Source organism: Pantherophis guttatus, chromosome 1, assembly GCF_059756535.1.
Source record: "Pantherophis guttatus breed Tessera chromosome 1, ASM5975653v1, whole genome shotgun sequence".
NCBI lineage: Eukaryota > Metazoa > Chordata > Lepidosauria > Squamata > Colubridae > Pantherophis > Pantherophis guttatus.
The window spans coordinates 339392128-339401533 of record NC_142063.1 but is presented as its reverse complement, the minus strand read 5'-3'; positions in this window follow the sequence as shown (position 1 = coordinate 339401533).

The window sequence follows — 9406 nt, the reverse complement described above, 5'->3', positions numbered from 1 at the left end:
ATTTATTTTTGGCTTTTGTAATAATTTCTTTGGTTTTGACATTGTTCTGATGTCTCTTATTATCAAGAGTTTTGATTTTTGTGTCATTGATGTTGAGAGGAAGGAAGGAAGGAAGGAAGGAAGGAAGGAAGGAAGGAAGGAAGGAAGGAAGGAAGGAAGGAAGGAAGGAAGTTCTTCGGCAGGACAATGTGAAAAATGAATAATCAGGACATTCACAAGGGGAAAGATAAAAAAAGTCAATATGGCAGCCATAATTACGTAATTATCCTTTTCACACGCCATGGCTACCATATTTGCTTTTTGGAGTGCCATCCCCTCCCCAGAGGCAGGCCTGACTGCAGCTTTTGAGCCTACATCTGCCTGATCTAGTTTACCGTATGTCTCTTTTGCCAGCCTGACCTAAACCTAATGTTTTCATGGGTAATCAAGTCTGGTTAATTTAGCAACTTTAAAATGTCTAGAATACCTCAGAGTACATTGTAAGAGCTTTCTTCTGAAACTAACCTAATGGAAAACTTTTAATAGGGTGATTGATTTTCACTTCCTTGCTTTTACAAGCAGCCTGGAAAAACTGACATTTTGCTGAGCAGAGATGGTAAAAAAACTAAAAAAAAAAGAGAGCAATTGTAAATTGACAAGTAAGACTTCTAATTCTTGGTAAACCTGTTTTTCTCTGATTCACAAAGACTGTTTACTCTTTTAACCGCAAATGTAAATGTTCTGTACTTTCTGAAATCTTATTTTAAATAGCTTCCCTTAACGTAATATCCATTTTTCTCAAGGATAGATTTGTTCGCCTTTATATGCAGTAACAATTTCTGTTAATTGAATCATTATCTACAATGCTTTGTAATTTCATTCATTTTAAATAAGAATTAGATGTCTGCCTCTATATTGTGTCTCTTATTTCCGCTGCCAAAACTTTACTTTTTTCATGCCAATTTTAGTTTCACACCTATCAGCTTTTTCTTCCCAAGGGAAAACAAACCCAGATTTTTGACAAGATGAATAAGGATTTAAGAAACCCGAGGAAAGCATAAGATAATGGCTTGATAAGAAAGTCACAGAGATGCCCTGTTAAAAAACAGCCAGTTGATCAAAGCGCAGTTCTTTCATATTGCGCACTTCTGTGGGAGCACCAAAGTGTTCTTAATTTGCTGGAGAATGTGAGAATTTTACCGAGTGTATAATTAAAGCATTCCCCTTTAGAACAAGCTGGTTTGTCTCATAAATGGCCTTTTCTTTCCCACTGTGTATGTAGCTTCAATTGCATTTCAATTTCTGAATTTCAACCAGGTGGTATCATGGATTTTTTTTTTCTTTACAACTGCTTTGCTTTCTCGCCTGGGTTTTTGGGAGGATTGTTTTTATTTATTAGCTATAGCATGTGTGGAAAGTCTGGAGTAAGATGCAAAATGCCAACCCCTCTGCTGTGCACACATATGAGTACACCAGAAAGGTGCATCTGGCTGTGAAATTGTGGAAGCCGGGGGTGGGGTGTGACTTTGAAGCAGAAAAAGACAGCCCAGGGAATCGATAACCCTCATCCTCCTGTTTGGCATTCTGCAAGCTGCAGTGTGCAACCTTCAATTTCAGCTTATCATCACTGCAGTCAATTCCCTCCCTTCCTCCCTCCTTATTTTTCCAATAGAAAAAGTAGTACATCCCTAGTGGGTTACAGATTGCAGCTTAACGGGGCATCTCTTTATCCAAGCAGCTGTATCAGCATCTTCCATCCTCTTTTCCTTCTTTTCCAGAGGTAAAGGAGAATACATCTGCATGGTATGGCAAGTGAGGTGGGGGGTGGGGGGAGGAGAAAGATAATTTCCAAACAACAAGCTGGACTGCAAGATAGAAAAATGACAGCTTGCAAAACTTTAGGTTTGCAGCTTCACAAACGATGCATTGATTAGGGTTTTTTTTAAAATACATTTTCCCTCTTACCTTCGCTACACTGTGGCAGTATGAAAAATCCCATTGGGATACAGGTTTGTCTGGAGGAAAATCCTTCAAATGAGGGTTGAAAGTACAATTATTACAGCAGGGTGGGGAAAACATAGGGCAGTGAGCTTAGCCAATTCTGCAGATCTGTGGCTGTCTTTCCCACCCCCACCCCCCATCTCTCTCCTTTGGAAAGGTCTTCCAGACTTAAGAGTTCCTAAAAGATAGGGTGGTTTTGAAAGTTAGAATGCTCTCTGCGTTTCTAAGATTTCTCTGCTCCTGTATTTTTTTTAATCAATAAAGATATTGGCACATCAAACATGACTCCTGATGACTGATCCATAAAATTCTCCCCCCCAATCATTTTACAACAAGAGTTGCCATCGTATCTTCCAGAATTTGGAATTCCTTTTTGGTCTCCCATCCAAGTACTAACCGATACTGAGAGCTTAATTAGGCTGAATCTATGGGCCAGCCCTGCTCACTGTCTCATGTTCACTACCAGTCAGCTGGGTTACAAAATTGGATCAATAGCTGAAAGCATTGCATTGATAATGCAAGTACCATAGAAATGCTACAGTTTAAATGTTCTATGCTGAGCAGAACTTTGATTTTGCTCAAGTAACCCAGAAGAAGTGGAAATTGTAAATAGGATAATATCAAAATATGGGATTTAATTGACAATGGCGTGATTGAAGCTCTATTTGTTTTTTTATGTGCAATGCGATATGTGATGAATATAAAAATATGTGCAGCTTCAATCACAGCATTGTGGCCATCTTGACTTTTCTGAACATACCAAAGGCATTTCTGCAGAGAACCCTATAGATCATTCCTGACTAGCAAGTTCTTTTAAAAGTTGTTCTTAAGATGGCATGACCTATAATAGTTCAAATGGTAGAAAAAAATAATTTTGGATTATCTTGGTTAATTTAAAAAGCCTTTACCAAAAAAAAGGAAGGGGAAGGCAAGCACCAGTGCATCTATTTGTCAAAAACATGAACTCTCATGCATTTAACAATAAAAACAATAGAGACTGTTGTTAAATTGGATGGCAAAGTGGGGAGAGGGTTCCACATTAAAGGGGGTGGGATTTTGATTGTGTAATTGTAGCCAAGATGTTGACTTTTTTGACACCACCATTGTGAGTGGGCCTCACAATTTCATATACAGTGGTACTTCGATACACATTGTTAATTGGTTCCAGGAGGTATGATGAGTACCAAACCATTTTTCCCATAAGAGATGATGATGATGATGATAATAATAATAATAATAATAATAATAATAATAATAATAATAATAATTATTATTATTATTATTATTATTATTATTATTATTATTATTATTATTATTATTTTATTTATATACCGCCCTCCTCCCGAAGGACTCGGGGTGGTGTACAGCCAAAATTAAAAACATAAATATACAATATCATAGTTAAAATTAATTAAAATCATTAAATAGTTTTGGCCGAATTTTAAAACCCAAAGTTAAAACCCAATTTAAAATCATTCAATTACACAGCCCCGCCTGTCGGAACAGTAGGGTCTTGAGGGCACAGCGAAAGACCTGGAGATCAGAGATGTTACGAATATCCGGGGGCAATTCATTCCAAAGGGCAGGAGCTCCGACAGAGAAGGCTCTCCTCCTGGGTGTCGCCAGCCGGCATAACTTGGCCGACGGCACCCTGAGGAGTCACTCTCTGTGGGAGTGAACTGGTCGGTGGGAGGCTGTTGGTGGCAGAAGGCGGTCCCGTAGATATCCTGGTCCTATGCCATGGAGCGCTTTAAAGGTGATAATAGCAATAGCACTTATATACTGCTTCACAATGCTTTACAGCCCTCTCTAAGCAGTTTACAGAATCAGAATATTGCCTCCAACAATTTGGGTCCTCATTTTACCCACCTTGGAAGGATGGAAGGCTGAGTCAACCTTGAGCCTGGTGAGATTTGAACTGCCAAATTGCAGGCAGCCAGCAGGTAGCAGAAGCCTGCAGTACTGCACTCTAACCACTGCACCACCGTGGCTCATAATGTAGTCAGTTGACTACAGGCAGCTTACATTGACAAGTTCCAGCTTGTGCATTGAGTACCAAACAAGCAATGAGTAGTGGGACAAAATTTTGTATCGAAATGCGTTGTGTACCAAACTCGACGAGTTTCAAAGCAGTTCAGTACCAAGGTATCACTGTAAATTTAGTGGTGTACAGCTGCATTGAGAGGGACCTCTGTGAAAGGAAAAAAATAATCAGACAATTGAAGAAGTCAGTACCTCCTAAAGATAAATCCCAAGGAACCCAATGGATAAACCTGTTGGAGCCTGGGAGGTATTTTTAAGTAGCTGAACTCTGTTTCTTCATGTTACAGAGTCTAAAACTAGATATAACTAGATGAACAAATGGTGAGATTGTTTTTATTTCCTTACTGTTGGAAATTGTTACAGGTTTTTTTTTCCCCTCCATGGATCAGGTAAATTTTCTTGTCTGTGATAGGGAGAAAAAGGTTAACAGCTGCTGTAAGAGTTCTGCTAAAGATAATTTACTGCATAATCTGTACAAGGGAACTACGACTGGGGTAGGTTGGCCATATAATAGAGTTTGGCTAAACAGATCTTCCAGCTTCAAGTGTTGTATTCCTTAGAGAAACAGAGAGCCATGGGTTCTATTTGCTTCTTCAAATAATCTGGTTAATTATTCTGGGAAATAAAATGCTTACATTAATTATTTTATATGTGATTTTGCAGGATTCTCATGTAAAACTGCTATATTTTTGCCACATTTTTTGCATAATCCATTCTGTCAGCTGTGGGCAGGGGCAAAATGTTTTAAAACATTATTTTAATTTCATCAGCTTTATTTTTTTTTTCAAACTTGCACATAAATGTTATGTTTAATGCTGACATTCTTTACAGGCTATAGAAGAATAAGCTTAAGTAGTTTATAACCTTTTTACTTGGAGCTATGTGAGAGGCAGCATAAGTTTTAACAGGTATGCTAAACCTTAATTTGTTTCTTTTTGACTTTATAAGCCTAACTGTGGGAATCCAGCCACAGTGGAAACTATAGTTGAAGAAAATTATGGCTTATTTTAGCTATCATAAACTCAGTCTTGATGATGCCAGATAAAGCAATTAACTGTACATGTCTAGGGATTGCATTTACTGTTTCAAGTCGTTAATTTATTTTGGTGATAGTTTTGTTTGGACAGGTAATGAAACTGTTCAGTTCTCAGTCTTTTGGTCCACTGAATATTAGGGTAAGTGTAGGGTATGTGTGGCTAAGAAACTAGTAAATATTGGACTAGTAATATTTTGCCCAAGCGGTAGTACATAATTGTAAGAATAAATAGTGAGTCCATTCATATTTAGTAATCCAAGTTCATTCATTTTGTTTGTAGTTGGCTTTAGTGGAAAAACTACCTGCATCCTATTTATGTTCTTGGGTGTATATTATACTTGGATAACTTATTATTTCTTTAAAAACTAATGTTTGGACTTTGGATGGGAGATTTTGGAGCATTTAGTTATTCAAAAGAAGGTATTTTAAAGGAGATATTTTTACATTTTAGTGTAATAGAATGGTCTCTTTGTGCACTCTGCTTCTAGTGGTAAAATTGACTAAATGTAATGAAACGGTAAGTACACAGATGACTTGATTTTACTATTAGTTGCTTTCTCTACTTCTGTAGACAATGGACATTTCTGTCATAAGTTGTTTAACAATACATTTACCTGTGGTTACTCAACTCAATTTTCTGGGTTCACATAACACACTGAACTAGAAACTAACCACATGCATACTGGGCTTACACAACACTACTTTAGGCTAAAATATGGGTCAGCTTTTGGTTCAGTAGATCCTGTAAATAGGAATAGACCAGTACAGAAAAAATGATGCATGACAGTACTTTATGGCAGTTCCCATTTATTTAACATAACTAATTAAAATTAGAGACCTTTCAGGATTGCTGGTATCATTGGAGATATCAAAAACATGTGGGAGATACTGTCACAAAATAGAACATGATGAAGTACAGGTAGTCCTCGACTTACAATCACGTTTAGTGACCATTCAGTTACAATAGCACTGAAAAAAGTGGCTTATGACTGATTGACATACTTGCAAACATCACAGCGCTGTGTCATGTGATCAAAATTTGGGCACCTGGAAACTGGCATGTATTTATGACAACTCCAGAATTCTGAGGTCATATGATCATCATTTCTGACTTTTCCAGCCAGTTTCTCATAAGCAAATTCAGTGGGGATTCGCTGGATTCACTCAATGATCTTGTGATTCACTTAACTGCAGTAATTTGCTTAATAACCATGGCAAAAAAGTCATAAAATTGAATAGTGACTCACTTAACTGCCTTGCTCAGCAACAGAAATTCTGGTTTGAATTGTTGTTGTAAGTCGAGGACTACCTGTATTACATTTTAGAACTCTCTGCTCTCTAACATGCATACAGAAAGCTGCTTATTCCCTGACTAGAAGACTTCCAAGATCCTTTCCAACCCCATTATGTTTTATGATTATATTTGCTGCTTTTCTGGTCAGGTGGGTGTACTTGCAAGAAATTTGCTGCTGTGCAGCCTACCCGGTTTTCTAAGAAAACTTCTGAGGCCCAGGATCATCATAATGTTGGAGAGGGCTTTATTTTGCAGCATCCTACTGTTCCAAATTGTTAAATCATGTAAAGGTGGAGGTTGGGAGAGGCCTAGAAGTGTCAAGGAAAGTATCTAGCAAAGAAAATTGTTTTTTTTACTTGTGTGGATATTGAATATGTTATTTGCTTTTATCTCTAAAGGGGCAGTTACTCAGATACTAAGATGGATAGCTATATCAACTGTTTAATAAAATCACCTAAACTTTACGGGGATGACAATCAACTCTACTGTGGCAGGGGAATGTAAGAGATAGGATCATTTACTACCGAATTTTAATGGGTTAAAATCCAATTCGAAGAAACAAGTTGGCATTGAATAACTCAGATAACTGGATTTGTATTTTTCCCCCATTAATATATTGAAGATAGTACCAAGATGATCTGGCAGCTGAGAAGATCTTCTGTTTGAATGTTTCTCAAGTTGTTTAAAGAAAACTACATTCTCATCTTTGGATGCCCCCCCCTTCACTCTGTAATATGGGGTAGATAATGCTCACAAAGTGGCTACAGGGATTATATCAATATAAAGTGTTTTGAAGCACTTAAAACCCTCCAAACCTATTGCATTAAATGCTGTATTTTCTTAGTAATCCTGGTATTAGTTGTTAAATGCCATTTCTTTGCCTTTGCTGTCTGTAGACTTATTTGAAGTCTTACATGAAACCTTCCAGGAGGAAGAATTATATGTAACCTGCCAAGAATCTGGGATTGAAGGGGCTAGAAATAAATGAAATTCAGGCTAATGGCAAGGAAGCAGGTGTGCATGGACCACTTCCAAGAGGAGGGTCAAGTGTTTTTTGTAAATGCACAGTTCATTTGATGCTTGGACTCTTAATTGTTCAATCCACAAACCACTTGGGTGGGAGGTTACAAATGCAATAGGATTTTAACCCCTTTAGCCGCATTACCTGTGATTTTAGGATTGGATAAGGAAGAGGTAATCTGTGTCTTTGAGCTAGGTAATTAAATCGAAGGAGTTAGTCCTATTATACATTTGAGCAAACACAATGTAAAATTTGTGGGTTCTTACTGCCAAAGAAATTCAGTGTTGTCACTGGATTTACCTGTATTTCTGGACTACTGTATCAGTGCTGGTAAAGTTGAGCTTAATTATGTGGTCAGAAACAACTTCAAGAAAAAGGCCATCACTATTTTCAATTGACAAACTGTCAGTTCCAGAATTAAAATGGAAAGAAAAATAATTATTGGATATTAAATTGGATAGGTTCACAGATCGTTATATTTTAGTCATGATGTTCAAGGAGCTATAATGGCTGGATTTATACCTCAAGTTATAAATTGTGGTTTAGACCCTGTTGTCTAGGTTCATGCAACATGTTAAAATTATAATTGGCATATTAGTTAAGTGAGCTCTGAATCCATCCTAAATAATGTCCTAAAATTATTAAAGCTGCAATGTGTTGTAATTTTTGGTTGGCAATGAGTTGGATTTTATGAATTGCAATGAATGCGGAAATAAAATTCAATCGAAATTGAGCAAGAGAAAGATACCAACAATATAAAAGCATCCATTCTTTTGATTCAGGTACTGGGCAGTATAATTTTAGCAACTTAATATTTTATTTTGAAATGCGCAACATTGCCAGATGGAAAATTGTTATAACTGAATGCCATCGATCTTGAATAACTTTCTAATATAGTCCTGTCCTAAAAATAGAGCTTAGAGTCTGCAGTAAGCCTGTTTAATGTTAATTGGAATTACTTCCAGGTTCAATTAGGATTGGACTGTCTTTTGCACGCCAGGGAGTAGGCTTTTAATGGTTATTTCTATTCTCTACACGGCTACAGTGCAAAGGATGAGGTATATAATCTTTAACTACTAACTAAATGCAACTTGCTTCCCAGTGAAATGGGTAAGGTTTTGCTCTGGCCTGCAGGAAACCCTGAATGCAGAGAAGCATTCAACTTCTCCAGTCCTTTTGGATCTGCTCAGTTTGGGATTTGGCCCTTCTGGTCTTTCAAGGGCGATTTACTCCTGAGTAAATGCTCCCAAGGCCATGTCTTCTGGGCTGGTTTATAACCTCTGCCAGCCTTTGGGGGGATTGATATTATATCCACCCGAAGGACTCCATTATTGGCGCATCACTAACTGGAAACCGCTGAGGAAAAGGCCAAAGTCTGAGGGAAAATGTGCCCTTTTGAAAACCTCGAGGTGGTTTCCTAAGGCGATTTCCCCCCCCCGCCACTTCCCACTCTGAGGAAAGCTCTGATTTGAGGATGGGCTTCTCCCTACTTTGAAACAAATCCGAGTGGCCAAAATTGGACCGATATTTTTATTTTTATTTAAAAAAAAGGCGATTACGATAAGGGGGGAGTTAGGGAATTCCCGCTCCTAGGGCTGCCTGGAGAGGCCTTTCTGCCCTCCCCAGCCCCCCCCCCCCGCCCCGAGAGAGCACGCTCCGTTTCAAAGCGACAGCGAGGGGCGGAGGGGGGGGGTGAATTTGAGGGACCAGCCCCGGCCTTCACCCTCTCCTCCATCTTCCCAGCGCTCAAAAAGAGGCTCCAGCGCGGTTCTCCCCCCCACCACTTTTTTTTTTTTTTATAATCCCCCCTCAGCCGCTTGAGGAGAGCGGGCCGTCCCATTCTCAGCCTCGACGGGGGCGGCCGCCTTGCGCCCCCCCCACTCCCGCCCGAGGCTGCGCCCGCGCGCGCCGCCTGCCTCGCGCCGCTAGGAAGGCACTGGAGAGGCAGGCGCGCGCGCGCCTGCGTTTCTTCCCCCACCCCACCCCCGGCTCGGCTTGTCTAGCTCTCCTCGCTTCTCTTTCTTCCACCCAC